Below are 23,301 nucleotides of genomic sequence, written 5' to 3'. Positions count from 1 at the left end.
TTTTGGAAAACCTACACAAAAGGCACTTAACAAATCTGTTAAATACATAGATAGGATAGCTTCTTTCTCATCCCTCTGCATGTGTACAAAATAAATATTTCTGATTTGGACCTCGGAAGCACCACATCACAGAGTTGTCATTATATGAAACCAAAGCTCCGTTCTTAGATAAACACTGTGAGGCTGTGCCCTTGAAATAGGATTACGGAAAAACAAGTTTGAGTATTTAAGACTCATTCAAAACCATAGGAATATACGTGTGTTGTGTGTACACAAAAAAATGGTGCATGTGCATGGTGTGTTTGTGTTAATACTAAGGATATTACAACGTGCCTGACTAGCTCCCACATTTGCACAGAAGTGGCTTTCTGATCCTCTGGCCACGTAGGGAAGAATTCCTTCACCCTTGAGGTCCTCCCTTAGAACAACATCCGTGCAGTACCTTGCCCACTGCTTAGAATTATGCAGCTCTGTTTTTTAAATGATCGCAAAATGAGATCGCTGTTATCCGGAACTCTAATTTTAGTCAGTATGCATGATAGCACAAATTGTACAAAATGACATGATGTTTTAGAAAGCATGGTCAAGATTTTATGGAAAATTTGGGAGCTGTGCTGTATCTATGTTCTCTGTGAGATGCAAATTTTGGCCTGAATTTCCTTTCCTTTCTTAGGTAGGTCTTAAATCCTGCAAAATGATCTGCCAAATATTAAAGGCAACTTTTCATTAAAAATTAATTAGATAATATTAAATGTGCATCCCTATTTTAGGACAGAAGTAATCTAAAACAATTTCAATAAGTATCTGCATATACCTTTAAAAACCACATGCTCTTGAATAATAGAAGTTAAACAAAGAGCAAATCAATGAGTCTAAAATGCACAAGGACTTGAAATTATAGTCATTATCGTGTAATACAGTGCACAAGTTTTATAGCACACCTAGCCTTGAAATTGGGGGCAAGAATGAATTCTAGTCCAAGAAGCTGCCACCTTTGTTGTGGGTGATTTGACAAAAACACATGTTCAGGGTGAACAGCATGTAAACTTGCCAAATAAAATATAGGGTGCCCAGTTAAATCTGAATTTCAGATACACAACAAGTAAGTTTTTAGAATAAGCATGTCCCAAACATTGCAGGGGCCATATTTTTACTAAAAAAAGGTACTCGTTGTTCATCTGAGATTCAAATTTTACTGGGCATTCTGTAATTTTATTCGCTAAATCTGGCAACCCTAACAACATGGATTATATGGCGTTCTGGTAAAAGCAAAATGGGCTGGATTAATTAATGTCTATAAGAAGCGTCACCCTTTCATTCATCCATTAAATAAATATTCCTCCCTCCCTCCCTCCCTTCCTCCCTTCCTCCCTCCTTCCTTTTTCCCCCTCCCTGCATTTCTTTCATCTTACAAGAAACTTCGGTTTTGCTTTTACTATGCACCAGCCTCTACTCAGCAATGGCTATGTGATGGTGAACCAGTGGACATGCTGATTATAATAGCCCTGCGGCAAGCGCTTTACAAACATTATTCCACTTTATTCTCACAAACAGCCCTATAAGGTAGGGGTTGAATCAACCGTGTAACAGGGGAGGAAAAGGAGGCAGAGAGATTCTGCATGAATTCCTACAATCTCATAACCTCGCTCATTCATTATCACCTATCCAGAAGGCTATCACACCGCGCTGATCCCGGGGAATGAACCAGTGACCAGAACAAGAGTCTGCCTTTCAGGCTCGCAGTAGACACGCAGATGGGCGGCTCTGGGGTAAACGTTGAATGGAGCACACAGGAGGGGCATCTGCCTGATCCCCGAGGGGGATGCTCAGGAGGGGAATGATGGTTTTGGGGGCCTGTGATGTTAGAGCTTCCTCTGGCCGCCCAGGCTCTCAGGCTTGGGTGCAAATCCTAACTCATCCACTCTCCCTAAGATATGGCCCACTTCTGTGTCTATAAAATGGGGACACGGTTCTCCCCTCATAGAAAATTTGTGAGAATTAAATAAGCCTGTGCAACTCTTTTTTCAGAAAGCCTGGCAACTAGTAGGTTCACAGGAAAAGTTCGTCCTCCACAATCCCCACGGGCTTCTACCAACGTTCTTCAGCCTCACCTCAAGTGTGTAGAACCTGTGGGTTCTCCCCAGGTTCTCCCCAAGCTGGAAACCTCAGCTTGCTATTTGATCATAATGATAGAAAATGACAGCAAAACTCCCACTTATTGGCTTCTTCCACGAGCCAGGCAGGGTGATTCATGCCATTCTGATCTTGCAACGAGCTCTGAGGGCCTTGTGATTTGTCCACGAGCACACAGCCTGTGCAGAGATGGGCTCAAGCCCAGGACCGCTCTGCACTCATCACCTTCTTCTGCCTCTTGGCTTCTCCACCACCTTGCCTGATGGTTTCTAGGTGCTACCTATGGCCACGTGGACATCTAACAGCCCAGAAAAGGGCGATAACTGTGGCACATGAGTCGTAGATAGGCAAGAGCTCCCCTGAGCTTCTCAGAGTCTCCAGCTGCAAACCGAATATTGAAACTTGGGGGCCTGGGACTGGCCCGCAGGGTGAAGCGAAGCATCCTTGCTCTCCTGACTGTGATGTCCTTGTCCAGTCAGGCAATTAGACATTTACCATATAGCAGCTAACCAAGGAATGACCCGAATTCCAGCGAAAATATACATGTACCAGATTTTTATTTTTTTGATCCTCATCCTGACTCTCATTTGGGGGAAACAAAATGAGAATTCAGAAACAGGGTCAGCTATGAGACGCGCGTATTTCCAACACAGCGAGAAACAAATGTGTCATCTGTTTTAATGTTTCCATTTTATGCAAGCGATCTGGCTTACCTCCCTCGCACATCGCCGGTCCCCCTCTCTGTTGCACTGTCCCCCTCATTGGGAACCTTCGAAATCTCAATCCTGACGTGTGTAATTTGGCGCTTTAATATAGAGTAACATTATTTTTCATTTACTCCAATCTGCCATCAGTATCATCTTTTCATTTAACCAGATGCAATTCTTTTTTCTTTCACTAAATTGAAAATCCATGAGCGACAGGGAGTGCAATGTTTTAATTAGCTCATATTTTTTATATGGATTTATGTCTTTAAAATACATTTGTGTAATTCTTCAGCTAAATTAAAAACGTCTTTCCGCGAAAGTGAGGAGGGGAAAATAAAGAGCTGAATTGTGTCATTAGCTTAGGTAGGTACGGATGGAGAGCAGGACCTTGCGGGGGCGTGGGGGGGGGGGGACACTGGCAGTTGCTGGAGCTTCTGCCTGGCCGATTCTGAACTCGCCCCTTCCTTTAAAGAGATCTTTCTCTATAAAGATTTCACGGAAATGGATTGAGGAGGGATCTTTTCTTTAAGGCCCCTAGTAAGTAAACAAGCAGCTACCTTCAACGAACTAATTTGAAACGGAACCAGCCGCCAAACAAAACAGGCGGAAAAAAAAAAAAAAGAAGTCATAATGATAAACAGTTTCCCCTGCATTTCTCTCTTTGTCTTTTTTTTTTTTTAACTATCAAGTTTAAAGCTTTCCACGGTGCTTTTTTTCTACTTTATAGGAGACAAGTGACATTCTGTGGTAAATGGGAGGAAAAGCCATGCAGAACTGAAATCTCTCTAATGCACTGACACTAACTTGCCCTCTATTGTTAGAACGGAGCAGGCACTCATGATTGTTCATCAAACGGCTCCTAATGCAGTTAAAGCATTCAGCTATAATTTCTCCTTGCATTTATAATTACTGTCATAGACTGCACACCTCGGTGAGCAGATTAAAGCTATAAACTATTTAGCCATGGCTCTAAGACGAGGAACTTGATTTGTCTGGCAGGGATTATTTGTTAGAGAGCTTGACACTTCACATAAAAATGACTCAACTTGATGAAGAACAATGCAGTTTTAGCAATGCGGGGATTTTAAATCAGTCTTGACGCCACGCCCTGCAAGAATCGCAGGGCAGTTTGTTAAATGATATGTGGGCCACGGAGATCACGTTAGGGGTACCGAAATAGAAGAGGATGTGGTGCGCAGCTGCTGACTTTCCCGACTCTTACCCTGAAAGAACAGGAGTTCGTTGAAAATCAGTGCATGTCATGTTCTCCCATTAAATCCAGTGTAAATGTTACGTGAGGCTCACTGGGTGGGGAAAAAGGGGCTGCCAGGAGCTCAAGGCGCATGTCCCCTTTGGGGGCTTTGGAGAACTTTGTGCTACTGTTGAAAACACATGCCCCCCCCCCCCGACAAAGCCCAGAAAGCCAGGCTCCTTGGAAAGTGCTGGTGGTTGTTTTTTTCTGGAATGGTCTTTATTTCTTTGGACTTTTTATTTGTTTTTGCTATTGTTTTTGTTTTTACTTGCAGGAGACATATCCTATATTTAGGCATGGAGGGCATTCCTTTGGGGATCATCTGCTAGGGATGCTGTGAAAACATACAAAAAAAAAAAAAATCCATGCTCAGGTTGACGAGCAAGACTGGCAGAGACTGGATGGCGGTAAATGCAGGTCCTTTCTTCCTCTTCCGGTTTGTGGTGCGGATTAGCTAAAATAGTGTACCGGCAGACCTCAGCCTGGATCTGGCCCACAAAGCAGGTGCTCACTGAACTTCACCCTCCTCTTGATTCCCCACCTTGATCATCTGCCTCAAAAAAAAAAAAAAAAAAAAAAATCCCCTTCTGTTTGCTGAAGGTTTAGATTAAGATGTGGGGTGGATTGTGCCATTTTATTTGAAGAAATCAGGAGAGGCTAGGAGAACAGATTTAATTAAATCAGCTCTGGGCGTTTGGGGGGCGGCAGGAGGCATGGAAGTATCTGGGAGGGTGTTTGAGTGCCCCTGAGAAAGGATGGAATATAGCATTAACCTGCATTTCTTTCCCTCTGGTTTCTGCTTTTTCTCTCTGCCCCCAGCTACCTTGAAAAATTCCACTTAATACGGTCCAAAGTCACCAGTGGCTGTACCATGCTTAGGAAGGTCTGCTTTGGAGTCTCAATGCAGATAATGATGCGGATGATGTTGATTAGTTGTGGTAAGAAAACAGTGCTTGGCAGCGTCCATTACCACTTCTGTCCTTGCCGTGATCGATACCAACAGAGAATTAACATTTATTGCGCATTTATGGTATTCCAGCACTTGTACTAGGGTCTTCTACATGTATTACCTCACTCAGCCTTACCCCAAAAATCTCCAAAGAAAGAATGATAATGACACCCAGCTTACAGGTGAGGAAACCAGTGCTCGGGCAAGTGAGGTGATCCCCAAGATCACACAGCTTGTACGTGGTAGAGCTGGACGTCAAGGGTGGGCAAATGAATGATTTACCTCAAGCCAGAATTTCTGCCAAAACTTCTCCCAGCGCCTTTCAGGTATCCCCAGGGTTAAATTCTATCAGGGCGCTGCACCAAAGTGTGAGGTGGGAACCCATCCCCAAGTTACTAGCAGGGGAGAGAAGTGGAGGGGTCAAAAAAAAAATGTTTCAATATCCTGAAAGCCCAAATCTTTGACATAGACAACTTTCTCCCTCTCAGGCCCTCCAGCAAATCAGCACTTTCACCATGCCTGGCTTTATCTGGTATTTTTTTCATCTATGGAGAAAAAAATGATGTTTCAGGTTATGTTATTTTCAATGCTACATTACTCGATTTCACAGTCAAATAATTCTATTTTTGTTCACCAGAGGATTTTGTCATGTTTAATTGTTTATGACTCCCTCGTCCCCCCCCCCCCCCGCCATATTTGCTGTAGCGTCCACTCCCCCCGGTGCCGCCTTCCTGTGGATTCTCTGGTGTATGGTAACCATGGAGATGGGTCCCTATTGGATAGTGTTTGCTCTGGCTTAGAAGTCAGAGGACCAATCAGGACCTCATCATTCCAGAAATGTAAGAACGGAAAGTGAGAGGATGCTGGAGTGGAAGGAAGGCCTGTCACAAAGGAGACAGGACTTCCTGATGCCTCAAAATCCCACGAGGGGAGCATCACGCAGCTAAACTCAGGGGGAGGTACGTGGGCTCTGGAGCCACTGAGGCCTGGGCCCTGGGGCCGCATCTCCACTTCCTAGCTGAGAGACCAAGGATAGGTCATGTCACTTCTCTGACCCTCGGCTGCCTCTTCTGTCAAGTGGCCGCAGGAAGGCTGGCTTCACGTAGTGTTATAAGGACAAAATTAAAGAAAACCTGCCAAGCGTCTTCCTGGTACACTAGCAGGCGCATAGAAATGATCCATTGAAGAGAGCTACTCTTATAATTGTTAAAATACGGCAGCCCTAGAAAGAAGGGTGGGTTGACGTGTCTGAGGATTTTAATTCTAATATCAACAGCCACAGTTATAATGTGCTGCAACCAAGTCACATTTTGTGTCTCGGGAACGCCCGTTGGGGAAAGACAGATGTGAGAGCGTGCATCACACAGTAGACATTCCGCGTTGGGAACGGTGGCCCATGCAAGGAGCACAGGGGTGCCTGACCCAGAGATGGACTCTGCCCTCAGAACGCTGCCAGTCTGTCACGGAAGGAGGACAGGACACCACCCAGGCTTACACTGAGCTCAGTGCTCTCGCGGGGAGAGTACGGAGCGAGCGGGAGCTGAGAGGGCCCGAGGATGTCTGACCCAATCAGCAGAGAGCTAGGCTGCATCCGGAATGAGAAAAGGCACTAGCAGGTGGGAAAGGGGGAGGGCACCAGGGCAAAAGGAATGGCAAGAGGAAAGCCTCATAAGTAAGGTCGAGTGGAGGGTTTGTTCCAGAAAATGCCCGTTGTTCAGTGTGACTGGAGCTGTGTTTGGAGGAGAAGTTGGCATAGAAGGAATGCTGATCAAGCAGAGAAGCTGGTGGATGTACCTGGTGGCTCCTACTCGAGCGTATATACTTATCTTTTGAGCCTCATGGAGACAGATGTTCAGTATAGGTTTGCTTTACTGAAATAGTCAAACATCACTTCCATGAAGTTGACTTTGTAGGGCTTAGAAGTAGTGGAGCACTAGACTCTTCCTTGGAGGTGAACATGGCGTCCACCTCTAAGGTCCAGGAGGCCAGGGCCTGCATCTGATTAGCTCCCCATGCTCAGACTCTATAAATATTCGAAGGAAGGGAGGGAGCGAGGGAGGAAGGGAGAGACAGTACCTAGGAAGTGATCATAACTTCCTGTGACATTGCCCATGTGTCACTCATCAGTCAGGCAGACCGAATAGATAAAGCAGGTGGAACCCTTAGCACAGAGCACAGCACGTAACAGAAGCCCCAAAGGAAGGAATCTTCAGGCTCTGTGCAGCCCAGCAAAGTGCGAGAAAGTGAGAAGCATTCCCAGCCCACGGTCAGATGATTTGCCCAGAGGACTAACATTGCCATGAGGGCTAAGAAATGCCTTTTTTTGAGGTATGCTCGCCCATGGGAGCAGAGTCCGTAGATGCCTTCAGGTGAAAGAGTCAAGCCGTTCTGCATTCTCTGCACCAGCAGGATCAGAGACCTTCATTCAGTTGTCCTTTAGTTCATGCTCTTGGAGAAGCTGCCCTGAGCCAGGCTCTGTCCTAAGTGCTGGGCTACACCCCCAAAAGAAAGGAAACTAGGTCTCACATTCTAATCAGAGGACACACACTGATAATAATACTAACAGCTCACATTTGGGGGCACATAAATAAAAGTAACAATTTCTGAGAACGTGGGGCTGCCAAGGGAATACAGTGTAGTGTGAGGGACGATGACAGGCCACCTACTTAAATGGGGGGAGGGGTCAGGGAAGGAAAACGAGGAGGTTGAGAAGGAGCCGGTCATGTGACAAATTGAGGGTAGAACATCCCAGGCGGGAAAACAGGAGAAGGGTTGGTGCATCTGATTCAGGGAAAGGCCAGTGTCGAGGACTAGGGTCGGAGGGGTAGGGGTGCGGTTGGGGTGAGGTGAGGATATGAGGCAAGTCAGGGCTTTGTAGAACATCCCAAGAACTTTAGACTTTCTCCCCACCACAACCCAAAGCCCAATGAGAAGCCACTGAAGGGGTTTACGAGGGCAAGGGCATGATCTACTTTATCCTTCAGAAGACCACCGTGGTTATGGAGTGTAGAGTGGATGAATGCGGTCAAGGGCAAAAGTAGGAGACCAGTGAGGAGGTGAAGGGAAAGACAGGGGTGATCTGGAGGCAGTGAAGGCAGGGTGCATGGAGAGGAACAAGTGGCCACAGGGGGTTCCAGCCACTCACAACCATGCTTGCCTAGAAAGGAGAAGGACTATCAAGCAGAGAAGTCATGCGGAGCATTAGGACAAATTTGCCCTCATACTGTGGGGCCCACCCGGGGTGGGCTTCTAGATACAACTGCTCTTCCTGAATCTCCCCTGGAACGCCCCCAACTCCTAAGTGAGCCGTTACTGCCTCTTTCCCAAGGAGAATCCATTTCTTGATAAAAGTAAGCCACGATCTTTATGCTTCTCCAGAAATCATGAAGTATAAAACAAGAGGTCCCTGCTGTGCGTGCCTTCCTATTTTTCAATCCTAATTTAATTCCTCTCTTCATTCTGTAATTCAGCCCCCCGCCCCTCTCTGAGCATCAACCCTAGGTGGTCCCAACTCCAACGGAAGATTTACTGACAAGATGAAATGAAAGAACACATTGTTTTTTCAAGATGATTTAATGACCTTTTTGGCATCCCCATGACTGCTGAAATCTTCTGTAATTATTCAGTTTGGCAGCAGAGAGTTCTGTTGATCAGAGGAAGGCTGATGTGGATGTCAAATGTCAATAAATTTGCGATCCATAATTGCAACCACTTGATGCCAGAGCAGACTAGGAAATGGCTTGATCACAAGGCCATGAGTGGTTGAACCAATACAAGCACCAAAGGGTCTCATGCGTTACACGTGCAAAATCACTACATTATCTTTCCCTCTTGCACCAGCTCACTTTCTCTGTCCCTGCCTTGTTTTCCCCCTGTGTCTGTCACCGTCACCATCCCCTTCTCTGGAGATGGGCATGCTGCATGTCCGACCGTCCAAAGTCCTCTGGGTCCATCTCCACCCAGAGCCAGTGATGCTGTAAATACAGGGATGGGTTCTTCCAGAGAATCACCATTGGCTCTTTTTGGTCGTGCTGTTCAGGTCTGTTTGGCCCTCGCTGGAGATCAAGCATTGATTTTTTTCTGCTTTGCTTGCTTTCCGACAGCATGGTTTATATCGGAAAGGTCTATGTCAAGAATTAGAGAATGTTCGTAACAATGGGGAAAAATACCCTAATATAAATATACCATTTGTGGGCTTGCACTTTGACAAGTGCAAGTGAACTGGAAGATGTTAGAAAAGCTCTAAAGTCATGGAAACATGGAACAGAGGCATTTGCTTTAATGACTCATCTAATTCCTTGAGCTCACCTTATCAAGTTGTAACCTCTGAATCTCTAAGTTCCTAGTTCAAAAATGCAGAGTCTCCTCTGTCCTCGTGTTAATTTTTAAATTATATATCATTGTAGAGAGGCCCTTGTGGTGAATATGATGAGCCATTTTCGCATCTGAAATGGGGAATTATAACCGAACATTAGCGATTGCTTATAAATCACTGCGAGCAAAGTGGCATCTGTAACCACACGGTTTTAGCTGGGGAGAAATGCAGTGCATGAGAAAGGGAACTCGGAAAGCAGAAGGTGATTTTCAAGAGAGGAGGCTGCAAGCTGATGATCACAAATTCCTCGGTGCACTGAGCAATCCCTGGGACCCCAGTGGACCTGATTTGTGTTTTGTCTGAAGCTGGGATTCTCTTCTGTGGCTACCTTTTCTTTCTCTTGGAGCCATTTTTTTTTTTTTTTAAGTGGAACGTTTCTTGGAGGTTGAGAAGTCGTCCTAAGGCTCCCTAGAAATAATCAAAAAGGCAGCAGGACATGTGAATTTCAGATAGCATTTCTGCCAGACAGCTAGAATGCGAGCCAGGCACGGGTTTGGGAATACGAGTGCTATGTCCACCCTCATTGGAGAGCTCTGGAGAGGTTTGTGGCTTTGAATCCACGTTCCACTGTTCCCTAGCAGTAAGAGCAAATGCTTAGTCTCGCTAAGATGCGGTTTCTTTTTTTTTAATTAACATAATGTATTATTTGTTTCAGGGGTACAGGTCTGTGATTCATCAGTCTTACACACTTCACAGCGCTCACCATAGCACATACCCTCCCCAATGTCCATCACCCAGCTACCCCATCCCTCCTACCCCCCTCCACTGCAGCAACCCTCAGTTTGTTTCCTGAGATTAAGAGTCTCTAAGATGCAGTTTCTTTATCTATAAAATGGGTGTAACTGTCCTGCCTCAGGGCTCGATAGACAGGATTGCAGGAGACAATCCAGATAAATACTCTAAGCCAATGGTTTTCACAAACTTGAGAATCATCTGGAGGGTTTGTTAAAACCCAGATGGCTGAACGCATTCCCCAGAGCGTCAGATTCAGTCAATCTTGGGTGGGGCCAGATAATTTGAATTTCTAACAAATTCCCAGATGATAACAGGATGCTGGTCCAGGGACCGTGTTTTGAGACCCACTGCTTTAAGCACAGTACCTGGCATGCTGTGAGTGCTCTAAAGAAAGGTTTGCTTTTATTAGCTTTAATTCAGTCATTGAGCCTGTCTGACACTGTCCTGTGTGAAGAAGCAGCATGAACCATAAGGAAGGTCCTAGTTTAATGTACAAAATCAAGTCAGACCGGGACGCCTGGGTGGCTCAGTCAGTTAAGCGGCTGCCTTCAGCTCAGGTCATGATCCCAGTGCTCTGGGATCGAGTCCCGCATCGGGCTCCTTGCTCAGCAGGGAGCCTGCTTCTCCCTCTGCCTGCAGCTACCCCTGCTTGTACTCTCGCTCACTCTCTCTCGCCCACGCTCTCTCTCTCTAACAAATAAATAAAATCTTTAAAAAAAAAAAAAAATCAAGTCAGACCAAGAAGGTGAGACATCTAGATTGTCCCTTAGAGGGTAGAGAGCAGAAGCTGACGAGAAGCAACCAGAGGAGAGAACCAAATTCCAGGAAAGCAGGAGGTGGTCCAGGATTCTATAGGACTCCACTGAGATCACTTAATAAAGAGATACACAATATCAATTCAGTTGTTTCTACTGTATCAGGAGGAGTTTCCCATCTCAAGAGCCTTGATTGGCGGTCAAGGGAATAGGTCCTCCTCTTGACTTAGTTTAATATCTTCCTTAACTCTGAGAAGATGAGACGCCAAATTATTTTGGAAGCAATAGTTAAAACTGATCAGCATGCTAACTCTAAATTGTGTTTATCACAATCTGTTATTTATAATTGACTGCAAACCAAATCAAGCTTAATTTAGTAAACCAGGGAATTTGTCAGTTCATCTAAGGATGGAGTTGGTTTCATGCACAGATGAATCCTGGGTTCAAAAGACATACGTCTTTGGAACTTGGTCTTTCCTGGTCGTTCAGCTCAGATTTCCCCTTTTTTGTCTTCATTTTCAGAAGAACAGCTAGATCACCTGGATCAGCATCAGGGTTATATCCCACAGCTTAGGGGTTTCAATAGAGTGTCTGTTTCCCAAGAGTGCCACCAGTGGAGATGGAGTTGAGTTGGCCTGTGGGGTCACAATACTCAAAGCAAGACCTAAGACTGGGAAGACAGGATGCTGCCTCTTCAGCCTGGCTCAGATGCACACTCCTGGAAGCATTGGGTGGGCTCAGCACATTACAACTTGGGCTGAGATTGGTATGTCCCGAGGGCGTATGGTATCAGTGGAGATTTGGGGGGGGCAGGGATGACCCTAAATCCAACTCATCTTGGTCAAACTTGACCTAGGCCATCCGTTCACTCTCCAGACACCTACTAATTTTTCTGATTCTGCATGACAGAGAGTGGTCCCATTGGTCCCCTGGTGCCCCAGCTTAGGATCGGTGGACCCTCCTCTTTCCCTCACCTTCCCCACCACCATCCATTTCATCATTAATTTTTTTACTGGACCTCCATAATATTTCTACCACTTCACCTGCTCCACCTCCGTCTCTACAGCAGGTCAGTCCACTGAAGCACACCCTATCTCTTGCCAGGACTCTCCGTAACTACCCTGCGCCAGTGTGCCCAGCCCACGACTGCCAGATTAAAAGTCCTAATTCAAAGCTCATAGCATAATGAGAAGAGCTACCATTTAATGAGTGTTTTTTCTACCTGAGGGACTTCAAGTATCATCTTTCTGATCTTTTGATTAACCATTCTCATTAGTTAAATCTCAACTTAAACGTCATCTTCTTCAAGGACTCTTCCCTGAAAATCTATCTAAATCAGGAATCATCAAACGTTTCTGTGAAGGGCCCAAGAGTAAATATTTTCTGGGTCAGAGCCACACAATCCCTGTCGCAACGACTCAATCTATCATTGCAGCATGAAAGCAGTACTGGGTGATGTGTGAATGAATGGGTGTGGCTATATTCTAATAAAACTTTATTGATAGACACACTGACATTCAAATTTCATATAGTTTTCATGTGTCATAAAAAAGCATTTTTATATCTAAAACTAATGATGTAATGTATGGGGATTAACATAACAATAAAAAAAATTAAAAATAAAAAAAATAAAAAAAAAAAAAGCATTTTTATTCAAGATTTATTTTCGAGAGAGAGAGAGAGAGCATGAACAGGGGGAAGGGCAGAGGGAGAGGGAGAGAGATCATCTCAAGCAGACTCCCTGCTGAGTGGGGAGCCCCACTCAGGGTTCAATCCCATGACCTTAAGATCATGACCATTGCCGAAATCAAGAGTCAGACACTCAACTGACTGAGCCACTCGGCCGCCCCCCTAAAAGCCTTCTTCTTTTGACTCTTTCAAGCATTTAAAAATGTGAACACGATTCTAGTTTGTGGGCCCTACAGAAACAAGTGATGAGTTAGATTTGGCCCAAAGGCCATAGTTTGCCAAGCCCCGATCTAAAGCCATCCAGCCCTCTCAAATGTCTCTTTCCCATCACCCTGTTTTATTTCCTTTATTAGATTTACAACTATCTCATAGTATATTATTTACTTGTGCATTTCCTTATGTCTCAGCACTGTGCTAGGCTCCATGGACATAGCAGTGAACAGATTGACATTTTCCTCCCTTGAAGATCTTATAGAAGGAGAAAGACAAGAAACAAGAAAGCAACTTCATAAACAAGATCATTTCAGATCCCATGAAGGAAATAAACAAAGTACTTAGGGCCTGGGTAGCAACAGTGTTAGTTTACTTTGGGTGCTCCCAGAGTACCTCTTTGAGGGGTGACATCTGAAACATGAAGGACTGAGGGAGCCAGTCCTGAAATGAGTGAAAAGAGGATTTGAGACAGGGACAGCAAGTGCAAAGGTCCTGAGGCAAGTAAGAGCTGGGTGCACTGAGGGAAACTGAAAGCAGGTCAGTGTTGCTGGAACTCTGTGAGCTCAGAGAGAAAGAAGTTTGACTATTTAGCACAGGCTCAAGTGTGTAGGCCATGGTGATGAGTTTAGATTATTCTAAGTTCACTGGGGGTATTTAAATAAGGGAACGGCATGATGCAATTGGCATTTCTAAAGATGATTCTGGCTTCCGTGTGCAGAATGAATCACGGATGTATGTGCGTGTGAATGTGCTTACCAGGAAGCTCCTTGAACATCTCAGATGGGCCCTACACATATTAAGCCCCCACGAAAAACTTTGTGAAATTAATGCATTAATTAAAACCATTAACACAGCATAACTTTTTCTTGGCCCCTTGACAGCAAGGCTCTTTATAGCCAGGTTCCCAAAGCAGGTCAATTTATATCATAAAATTCAAAAATTATAGCTTATAACATAAAGTGACCTCCCATTACATAATGTGGCAAAACAAGCAAATTAATACCAGACACAATAAATGTCTAGGCACTAATGCAGCTTGAGTATGAAATATGTTCCCATTGCTTCGGGAGTACGGATTCAAAATGCGGATCAGATTACCCAGCACCATCATAATGCAGCACCTGACTTCTAGCCCCAGCCAGTATGAATGCAGCCTTCTGAAGGGATTTACACTCTTTCTCAACATTCAGTCAACAGATATTTTTGAGTCTGTACTATGTACAGGCACAAGGATCCAGAGATGAGCAAGACAGAGAAGGTCTCTACCCCTCGCGGAGCCCACATGCTAGTTGGTAACATTGGAGGGAACCACAGCCAATAAACAAAGGCAGTCATTTCAGTGCCATGAGTGCTAAGAATACAGGGCAAAGGGATAGAGAAGCTGAAGACTACTTTAGGTGGGTGGGCGGGGGAGGCCCTTCTGAGCAAGGGACATTTTTGCTGAGACCTAAAAAGTGAGAAGCAATTGGTCATCCACCGAGTCAAGGAAGGAGAACACCGGGCAGAAGGAACAGCACATGCCAGGTTCCTGAGGTGGGAAAGAGCTTCATGTGCTCAAATCATTATCTAGCACAGCACTCAGCTCACATGTTTTATCTCGGGACCAGAGAGTAAGTACTTGAGGCTTTGTGGGACATATAGTATATATCGCAACTACTTGACTCTGACATTCCACCACAAAGCGACCACAGATAACACATAAATGAGTAGATGCAATTGAGCGCCAATAAAATTTTACTTACAGAAAGAGGTGGAGGGCCGGATTTGGCCCCGGGAGCTGCAGTTTGCCAGACTCTGGTCTAATAGGATGGTATCTCAGGTGCAGGTTCCAGAAGCAGACCCTGGTATGAAGATTCTGACAAGTCATTTCTTAGGAGTGTGCTCCCAGAGGAAACCAATAAGAGGAGGGCAGAAAGCCAGGCAGGGGTGTGATTTCAGGAGAAGCCCCAGGCTCACTCTGGTCCCCCGGAGAGCTCAAGGATGTTCACTGTGCCTCTGAGTTTGACCCCTCTGGAGGCAAGGGTTGGGCTCTGGTCCTCTGACCTCAGTCCGTCATTGGTGAAGAGCCGTCCCAGACGGGGCACCAGCTTCAAGGCACTTCAAGCACCCGGCAGGTGCAGTCTGGGCGTCCCCGGTAGCCAAGGGCCACCCACGGAAGAGAGTTGCCCCTGTGCCTGTTAGAAGGGAAGACACGCAGAAGGCAGGAGCGAGGCATGATGATATAGTATAAGAGACTCAAAGGCATCACCACAGTGCTCTCTTCAGATGGGCTTCCCTGTGTCCATGTTCTCGCCCCATCTGAGAGTGGGGATGCGTCCCTGCAAAGCTCCCTCGTTACAGCAGGCAAATGACGTGACCCGCCTGCCTCAGCACAGAAGTGCCGCCTTCATACATGAGGAGCAGTGCACACAGCGGCCGGTTAACCATTTTGCATTTATTCCTTCTGGCCTCCCGCCTGAAAGGGGCGGCTAGAAAGTGCATGGGGCTCGGTGCCAAAACTGAGCTCCAGTCCAAACTCAGGCACTTGTAAGTTGTGTCCCCCTCAGCAGGTTACCGACCCCTCTGAGGTCCAGTCGGTAAATATGAAGTGAGCGTTCTCTCTCTTGGAGCCCCTGTTCTGCCCTCCAGACTCAGCTTATAGTCAAACCTCAGTTTCCTTATCTCTAAAATGGGAATAATAATATCCCACTACAAGTCATCTGTGGTGAAGGTTAAATGACAAAAAGATAAGGAGGCTCCTAGCACGATGCACATAGTAGGTGCTCAGCCAATGCCAGTTGCCTCTCCTTCATTGGAAAGCTGTTTATCTGTATCTCTGATGGCTCTCGAAAGCCTACTCTGTGTATTCTTGTGCTGTTTGGGTTACTCACTGAGCTTAGCCACAGACTTCTGGAGGCCTTTTGCCCTGTGCCCTGGACAAATCTTTCCCAAGACTCACCTGAGCCTTTCCTAGTAGTCATAGTGATCTCTCTCACTTGTTCAATCAACACATATTTATTGAGCACTTACTACGTGCCAGGCACCAGTGAAGCCCCAAAGACAGACTTCAGTAACAATGAGTTAACGTCGAATGAGCACGCTAACAGTGCTCTCTGATTCCATCCTCCCCTAATCCCTGGAGGTAGGTTCCATGATGGGTCCCCATTTTGTAGGGGGGGAAAGCTGAGTGTTACGAAGGTTATCATACAGTTAGGAAGCAGCAGAACCAAAACTTGAATGTATTTTTGATAGACTCTAGCACTGCCAGAACGTTTAGTACTGTCCTGATGCCCGAAGAAAATAAAGGCTAAGGCTTGCTTAGTGCATACTGGGTCCAAGGCCTTTTAGACCCTTTATACGCCATCTCATTCTATCCTTTCCTGCAGCATGCCAGATGTGTCCCTGGGATCACCCCATTTTGCCAACAAGGTATCCAAAGTCCACAAAATTTAAGTCATTTCACCATCACCACACAGCCTTGACTTCGTGGAGCTGGGGTTGACACCCCAGATTTGTTTGATTCTAGGGCCTGGGGAGCAGCCTTCTACATTTTTTTAAAATTACCCCCCCCCAAAAAAAGCAGAAATAAAATAATAAGAATGAACATATACTGGGCGCCTGGGTGGCTCAGTTGGTTAAGCGACTGCCTTCGGCTCAGGTCATGATCCTGGAGTCCCTGGATCGAGTCCCGCGTCGGGCTCCCTGCTCGGCAGGGAGTCTGCTTCTCCCTCTGACCCTCCCCCCTCTCATGTGCTCTCTCTCATTCTCTCTCTCTCAAATAAATAAATAAAATCTTTAAAAAAAAAAAAAAAAAAAAAAAAAAAGAATGAACATATACTGTGAGCTCACTTTGTGCCAAATGCTGGGCTTAGCACTTCTCTTCTTTAGCTTCTTTAAGCTCGAACCCTCGTGGAGTAGGTGATATCCTTGTGCCCATTTTACAGATGAAGAAATGGAAAGGTAGCAAGGTGCACTCCCTGGCATAGGCCACGCAAGTGTTATGTGATAGGAGCAAAATGCGATCGCAGGTGGGCGCACGTCCCCAAGATCGCTATGATTCACCCTGCTCCCACTTCAAAAAGTTTCCTGAGCAGCTGCTCCTGGCCTGGTTCTTGGGGGACGAATAGCAGCCAGCACTCCCCTGCTCCTTATGAAGCAATGGGTGTGAGTGTAGCGTTGTGATGGGTTTGGAGTGAACAGAGGGGGCAGAGGGAAACCCAACATGCGTGTGGCCATCGCAGGGGCTCCGGGTCGAGTTCCTGGCCCAGCTGCCCAGGGCAGGGCTCCCTCCTTCTCCTTCCACTCCTTCCTTCATTCACAAGAGCTCGGCCACTTCCAACAACATGAGGCAAGTAGCTGGGGCGTGTTGAGAATGGAGTGTGTCTGTTCCGAGTTGCTTCTTGGATGTTGGACTGCCACCTCCATCTTAGTCATGCATGCCCATCTTTTTCAATCTAATGAACTCCAACCATCAGTGCAACTTAAGTTCGGCTGTCTGTTCGTGCATAGTTAATATTAAAAATGTACTAACAGTGTGGCTGAGAAATCAAATTATGCACATAAATATGCTGGCATAGCAGAGGCGGCGGCAGAAGCTGAAGTTAGCAAGTTAGCAACTGATGCCAGTTCACATTTGCAAATCTCCCGTCAATCTGTCATTAAACATGTTATCAAATGATGATAAGTGTATGCTTCTTGCTTGCATTGGTGAAGCCGATTCCCGATGTTGATGCGCATTAATGGGATAATACGCATTAACATAGTTGCGCTTGGATGAACACAAAACATTTTTTATCTGTCTCAGTTTGTTTCCCCCTGTGGCCCCCAAGTAAGTGTTTTGTGTTATCAAATTGCCAAAAAAAAAAAAAAAAAGGGAAAACATATTACTTTTAATTAGGAAACCTTGTTGTTGGTGGGGTTTTTTTCTTTCTAGCCCCCACCCCTCTATAATGCCTGTGTGTTGGCAATAAAAGAGACAGACAGAGGAAGACAGCGAGAGAGAAAGAGGAGCTCCACTGTCTTCTTTCAGTAAAACGATTAATGTCAGAAACTCAGAAGCTGGCAATTATGCTCTGTCTTAATGCACTGGCCTTTCATCTGGGGCCCTCGCTCTTGACAGGTCTGATCGTTTCAGTTCAGTGATATGAAAGGCAGCAGAGGAAATGATCGTAGACATCCCGGGTCCGTCACGAGGGCCAGCACTGAAATGCCGCCCTGGCTCTCTAGCCTGACGCCGCTCAGTAGAGTCATAGGCGAGGGAGACAGATGGTGGCCCCGGGCATTGCCCAGACTTACGGGTGTCACAGTGCTGAGTGGGGAAGACGTAACTACAACTGTTTTCCAAACTTGGGAACTGAGAAACTGTGCCAGCCCCCACAATGTGAGAAACAGTCTATTAAAAAGCCAAGCGATGTCCTTTTCCTCTGATGACTGGGCACCCCCTCAATCACAGGGATAAACACAAATGTAGACATTGATTTAGTGTAGCAATATTCAGTTAGAAGTCTGTTATCCTGATGATCCAAGATATAACTGGATTCACTTCTGATCATACTGAAAATTGAGAAATTCTTGAATGAACACTTAGACCTTCATGGCCCAAACAGTGGGCCAGTTCAATATTTGAGAAGGGTTCTTATGCCCAGCTTTCTTTGTGAAGTGATTATCTGAACATCAGGATTCTATCCTTTCACAAGAGATCTGCTAGCACCCCTTTGAGAGTTGATTCTTTCATTCATTCATCCATTCATTCATTCAACACAGACACATTGGACACCTACTATGTGCAGAGAACACCATGGACCCAGGGAGCCATATGGATGTGATCCCTGCCCTCATGAAGCATATGGTATTTGGGGGAAACATATATATTTTTTTAAATCATTACACAATAATTAATTGATTTCCATGATGAGAAGTGTAAGCGGAGGAGTATGGATTGCGATGCGTCGAACAGTTACTTCTCCAGCTCAGCAGAAAGCGTTCTTTGCCATTAATAATGCCAGAAGGTTATTGTGTTTGGCCTTCCTGGATTCTTGTTTACATGTGTTTTAAAATTAACATTGACTTCTTGCCATTTGGTTTGTTCCTAAGTGGGGTGAGCAGCTTATTAATGATTGGAATTATTGTTGCTGTTATGAATGTGCTAATTAAAAGAAAATTCTGTCATGCAACTTGGTGAGGCAAGCACGAACCTTTCTAGTTGGAGACGTCAAGACTGTGAATGTGGAGAGCAGAGTGTGAAATCGTAAAAAAAAGATGGAGTTCAGGGTAAGGGAAAGAGTTCTCAAGATTCTCACCATCCTCTGTAGGTGTAGATCACTTTGCAGGGCATTTCCCTACTCGGGACATGGAGAAAACCCACTTGTTTTTTGAGTGGGGATGTCACTTATTAATTTTCTTTGTCATAGGCTGGAAAGAGCCAACTCCTCTCAGACCTGATCCCTGGGGACATTTTGTCTTCCCCAAGTTCATTCAGATATGTAACACATCTGAACTAAAAATCAGGTGCCAGACTCTAGACTGGACACTGAGGATGCCAGTATGACCATATACCACCCCTCCCTTGAGGGAAGCATGACATGGGGGACAAGGAGAATGCACAATTTCATTGCCTGGGCATGAGTGCCATGATGGGGACCATACAGGTGCTCATGAGAGGGGCACTTAACCTCATCAGTAGTAAGAAAAATTATTTTCTTTACATCATTGATAAGCATTTATTTAGCATATTCAATATACTGAACTTCGTCAGAGACTAACATGGATATAATAATCAGAAGAGCTGATATATATTGAGAAATTATTTGGCACTTGACCTCCTCCAGTACAGACCCTGCATTCATCAGAACACCAGCCGGGGTCTGGCTCGCGATGGGTAGGCATTCCCGTGTGTGCCGACTTACTTCCCAAGAATTGTAATTCAGATGTTGGAGATGAAGGGGGAATAGGGAGGCAAGTGCGATGTACGGAGCATGTGAGTCTTCAGACCTGCCATGGATTCAGAAAAATGAAACTGAGCCCAGTACCCCTCACAGAGTGAGCAGCTGTTGCTTATCTGTTGACTATCCCAGAAGAGAAGATGTTACTTAATTGTCTACAAGGTTAGTAAACTTGCATTGAAACTGGCAGGGGGTTTGGGAAATATTAAAGAGTCACTCTGCCAGGGTGATGGTATTTTGGATTCCTTACTCTTCTAAAATTATTTCTACGTGCTCATGTCACTTTGACAACAATTAAAATTCACAGTAGCTGATAGTAGAAGTCATTTTTTAATCAATATTTTTCTTATTTTACCTAAATTACTCAACCTGAATGAACCCTTAAAACTTTTCATGACTTTCTGCCGTCTTTTTCCCTCCAAGGGTGCTCCAAAATGGAAAATTTTGTATTCTAACAAGGAATCTTTCAGATCTCCTCCCTTCATTTGTTAGAGCAGTCTGCAATCTTTTATATTCAAGCTCCCTTTTGTGTGGTCATCATAAAACTCCCTCCAGCCATTCCCAGGAGACCGGCCATAGGAAGCCATCATAAACATGATGTAAACATGATATAAAAAGCTGGCTTTAGGTTTGTAGATTTCTCCTAGTGTCAAAAGCAAGTTACTGGTGAATATGTTTTAGACTTACACTGATGTTAAGATTTCTGTTAATAGAAACCTGTTTTTTCACAGCCATATTTTTTCCCAAAATCTTGGATAATGAATAGTCTTGGCGTCTTATCAACAGTGATCAAAAGGATCACTCATTTATCCATTTGACATATTGATTAGGTTAGTGTTGCCAGACACTGTAGCAGGTTCTGGAACTTCAACATTGAACAAAACAGGGACACATCTCTGCTTTCAGGAAGGTGACACTCTAGTGGGAGAAGACAGATCATAAAAAATATATGATAAGTATCACAAAAAAAGAGGGAGGGAGGTGAGTTTAGATAGGATGTTTAGGGAGAGCTTGGCTGAGGAGGGTACATATGAATTGAGACCTGAATATATTGGAAGAGGAAGCCATGTGGAAATGTGGGGAGTTGGAACAAGTCAGTGCAGATAATCATAGCGACTAGAGAAGTCATAAGAGCAAGAATTCCATGATCAAAGAATCATTGAAAATTGAAATGATCGAAAATGTTGCAGTAAGAAAGACCATTAATTACAATCAGGGACTCAAAAGGTGATGAAATCTAAGAATTTTCTACATTGCTATTCTTAGACTATAACTTCTGATTGTGTCTTCTAGAAATTATGAGAGGAGTTACAGATGACCTAAGAGTGATTATTTTTTAATCTTGAGGATTAGTTGCCACAGTGTAAAAATGAGAGAAATTTACTTAAAAAACCAGATTTTCAGCTTCTCTTGAAAAATTGGAAAAATTGGAGCACTTCGCTGGTTCAGTCAGTTAAGTGTCTAACTTGTGATTTCGGCTCAGGTCATGATCTCAGGGTCGTGAGATCAAGCCCTGCATCCTGCTCCGCGCTCAGCAGGGAGTCTGCTTGAGGATTCTCTCTCTCCCTCTGCCTTTCCCCCCAAAAAGAATAAGCAAATAAATCTTAAAAAAAAAAGAAAAGAAAAATTGGAAAAATTGTCAAAGGTGGTCCCACATTTCCACATGGAATTAGTTGGAACGAAAGAACATCATTCCTTTCAGACAGGATACACACTCTTCATTTTACCCCAGTCCCCACAACTTCCTACTACCTTGCACCAACCTACAGCATTCATTTATATTTTTTTGCGTAGCTTCTACAAGCTGTTAAGATTGTGACTACAATTTTACAGGTTTACCTTAACACGTACTGCTCATTTGGGTGGATATGTGATTATTCAAATGTTACATCTATCACTGAGCTTAAAAGTCCTCTGAACCAAGAGCTAAACTATTTGTTTATTTAACAAGCATTCATGTCGACTGTGAAATGTAATGTGCTAGAAAATAGAGGGTCAGAATTAAAAGACGCAGACCCTCTTCTCATGGAGCTCATTGCTTATTGGGGAATAAAAATATAATTATAATAATGTACTCCATAATTTTTATAGCTATTCTTTTTAAAAATTTTAATCCCAATACAGTTAACATACAGTGTTACATTAGTTTCAGATGTACAATATAGTGACTCGACAATTATATATATTCCTCAGTGCTCATTATGAGAAGTGTGCTCTTCATCCCCATCACCTATTTCACCCATCCCCCACCGCCCTGCCCTCTGGCCACCACCAATCTGTTCTCTACAGTTAAGAGTCTGTTTTTCAGTTTGCCTCTTTTTTCCTTTTTTCATTTGTTCTGTTTCTTAAATTCCACATATGTTCAAAATCATATGGTATTTGTCTTTCTCTGACTGACTTAATTCGCTGACCCTCGACCCATCCATGTCATTGCAAATGGAAAGGGTTCATTCCTTTTCACGGCTGAGTAATATTCCATGGTATACATATAGCATCTCTTCTTTATCTTTGATGGACTCTTTGGCTGTTTCCATAATCTGGCTATTGTAAATAATGTTGCAATAAACATAGGGGTGCACATGTTTTTTAAAATTAGTGTTTTTATATTCTTTGAATAAATACTTAGTAGTGTGATTACTGGATCATACGGTAATTCTATTTAATTTTTTGAGGAACCACTGTACTGTTTTCCACAGTGACTACACCAGTTAGCATTCCCACGAACAGTGCATGAGAGTTCCTTTTTCTCAACATCCTCATCAACACTTGTTGTTTCTCATGTTTTTTATCTTAGCCATGTCCAAAGCAACCTACAGATTTAATGCAATCCCTATCAAAATACCAACAGTATTTTTCACAGAACCAAAATTGACAATCCCAAAATGTATTTGGAACCACAAAAGACTCTGAATAGCCAAAGCAATCTTGAAAAAGAAAAACAAAGCTGGAGGCATCACAATTTCAGGTTTCAAGTTATACTAGAAATCTATAGTCATCAAAACAGTATGGTACTGGCGCAAAAGTATACTCCATAATTTTAAAGTGCTTTTCACATATTCATAGCACTCTGAGATCTGTTACCTCATTGGGTCTCCTCAGCAATCTAGGAGGGAGGAAACAACATTATTGGTTTTATCATTGGTAGATGCGGAAAGATAGGTTCAGAGAAGTGGATATGTGTGTCCAAGATGACAGGCGCCAGTATCAAAGCCAAGATGAGAGCTATAATTGATGTCCATTCTCAAAAGGTTCTGTGTTGCTAATCGTAATCTGCAAAGTGCGATTTTTTGTCAGGGGTCAACAAACCCAGCCCACACTTGTTTTTGTAAATAAGTTTTACTGGAACACAGCCATGCTATTTGTTTACAAATTATCTATGGTGGCTTTCCTGTTCTAATAACAAAATTGAGTGAATGTGAAAGAGATGATATGGCCCACAAAACCTAAAACATTTACTACCTGTCCCTTAACAGAAAAAGATTGTCAATCCTTGCCCTACGTGGTAAATTCTTGGTAGGGGTAGGGGTGAGGAGATGGGGGGAGGCTACATTGCCATGCCCCTTCCCAAGAACT

General features: G+C 44.3%; 1 protein-coding gene across 2 annotated transcripts in view; it reads left to right on the top strand.

Moving 5' to 3' along the window:
* Window positions 1–23,301, top strand: part of TSHZ2 (teashirt zinc finger homeobox 2) — a 433,321-nt gene that overhangs the window by 259,545 nt on the left and 150,475 nt on the right. The gene's annotated exons all lie outside the window — the stretch shown is intronic.

This window comes from Phoca vitulina, unplaced genomic scaffold (genome assembly GCF_004348235.1).
Source record: "Phoca vitulina isolate PV1807 unplaced genomic scaffold, GSC_HSeal_1.0 scaffold50, whole genome shotgun sequence".
Lineage (NCBI taxonomy): Eukaryota > Metazoa > Chordata > Mammalia > Carnivora > Phocidae > Phoca > Phoca vitulina.
The sequence above is the reverse complement of the archived record's forward strand: the minus strand, read 5'-3'. Positions and strand labels throughout refer to the sequence as shown.